Genomic DNA, 2,529 nt, shown 5'->3' with positions numbered 1-2,529 from the left:
TTCGACTACGATTGTGTGTATTAATATATATACACAAATGATATAGGTTCGTGAATCCGAGGCCAACCCTGCATTGTTCAGTTTGTCTAATGTCGTCATATGTATTTTTACTACAAAATACATTAGGTGAGTTTCATTTGCCTTTTTACCCTTTATATTTTTGGGCTGAGAATACATGCGCAATTTTTATAAATGTTTTACGAAATAGACACAAGTAATCGAAACTACATTATATGGTTGAATTATCGAAATTTATTAAGTCTGGTAATCTAAGAATTAGGGAACAGACACCCTAATTGACGCGAACTCTAAAGGTAGATCTATCGGGCCCAACAAGCCCCATCCAAAGTACCGGATGCTTTAGTACTTCGAAATTTATATCATGTCCGAAGGAGGATCCTGGAATGATGGGGATATTCTTATATGCATATTGTAAATGTCGGTTTCCAGGTGTTCAATCCATATGAATGATATTTTTGTCTCTATGCATGGGATGTATATTTATGAGAACTGAAAAATGAAAATCTTGTGGTCTATTAAAATGATGGAAATGATTATTTATGTTAAACTAATGAACTCACCAACCTATTGGTTGACACTTGAAAGCATGTTTATTCTCAGGTACGAAAGAAATCTTCCGCGTTGCATTTGCTCATTTTATAGGTATTACTTGGAGTCATTCATGGCATATTTCAAAAGACGTTGCATTCGAATCGTCGAGTTCATCAAGATTATTATTAAGTCAATTTTAGTTAGATATATTATGAAATGGTATGCATGCCTGTTAACTTTCGATGTAATGAAAGATTGTCTTTTAAAAAAGGAATGCAATGTTTGTAAAATGTATCATATAGAGGTCAAGTACCTCGCGATGTAATCAACTGTTGTGAATCGTTTATAATCAATATGGACTTCGTCCGGATGGATTAGGACGGGTCCTTTCTGTTGGTATTAGAGCGGTGGTCTTAGCGAACCAGGTCTTGCATTAGTGAGTCTAACTGATAGTCGTTAGGATGCATTAGTGAGTCTGGACTTCGACCGTGTCTGCATGTCAAAAGTTTTGCTTATCGTTTTTGTCGGAAATCATCTGCTTATTATCCTTAGGAAATTACCTGCTCATTATTCTTAGTCTAGACACGTTTTACTGCATTGACTGCATGAATAGTGTACAGACAAAATTCATATCTTAGTGTATCTGTCACTGTAGACTTTATCTGACACATTTCCTTAATTTTCTCCGTAATTCACGGGATCTTTGGAAGTATGTATAGATATTCTAGATATAATTAGAATATCATTCGATATTCGAAAATCATTTCATATCAAAACCCTTTAACTGATCGTGAGAGATGGATCCTACACCTGGCTTGGATTCCATTAGTTCTGGAAGCAATTTCGAGATGTATATTGAAGCAGACTCCGAAGTCAATGAACCAGAAGTGCCTCAACCGTTTAGTTATTTTTCTTTCTGAAGGAGATGGGGGTGGGCCCAAGACTTACTCACTCGATGGAGAAATGAATAAGGCGAGCCCTACTGCGAACCAAACTTACCTCCTAACATCGGAGAAAACGATGTACTCACCGGTGAACCTATGCGCAACACTGTATTCACCTTTCTTGCTAAAGTTTTCCACCTCGAAGGTCGCATTACTGCAATCTCAGAAAATATTCAACCTCTACTTCCGAATACCAATCGAAGGGGAATATTAGGAGAAGTTAGGGAACTTCGAATTGATAATCAAGATTTATCGAATCAGATGAGTGGATGGATAGAAATGATAGAGGGTAGGATAGAAACCCTGACAAGAATGGTGTGTGATCTACAAGCTATACTTACTACACCAACACCATCACCAACCTCAGTACCAACAACACTTGTAGCACCGACAGCATCAGTACCACCATCAGCAGCACCAGCAGCATAACCAGTACCAACAACAACAACATCATCACACGTCTCAACCTCGCCATCTATACCTCAAGCATAATCATCGTTCTACGAATCGTTCTACATAAACTATCTTCGTCCTTCATGGTGATTATGTAATCTCTAATGTTTTAGAGATTATGTACTTTAGTTCTAGCCGTAAATCTGATGAGTTTAATATCACATTGACTCATTAAATCCATGATTACGTCTGAAGAAAATATATATGTATATATGTTTTCATAAAGATTGTAATTAAAAGTTTTATTGTACAAACTGTTAATGGTGAAAATATTTTAACAGGTAGGTAATACCCGAGGAATATTTAGATTTCACATTAATAAGTTACACGGTACATTCTTCCAATCTGATTCAACAGTCATTTACTATCCTACTTACATCCATAGATATACGTATCCGTTCACCGCAGAATAACCATTTCCATTCAATTTCATATTTGTATTTTGATATATCAGAATCCAACAAGTGGCATAATGAAGAAAACATTTGACAAAATAAAATTTGTTAGAAACAAACAAATTAACTATGAGAAATTTTGCTAAGAATCCACGCTAACAAAATCCTAGCTAACTGTTCCTATC

The sequence above is a fragment of the Rutidosis leptorrhynchoides genome, chromosome 3, assembly GCF_046630445.1.
Source record: "Rutidosis leptorrhynchoides isolate AG116_Rl617_1_P2 chromosome 3, CSIRO_AGI_Rlap_v1, whole genome shotgun sequence".
In the NCBI taxonomy this organism is placed as follows: Eukaryota; Viridiplantae; Streptophyta; class Magnoliopsida; order Asterales; family Asteraceae; genus Rutidosis; species Rutidosis leptorrhynchoides.
The sequence above is the reverse complement of the archived record's forward strand: the minus strand, read 5'-3'. Positions refer to the sequence as shown.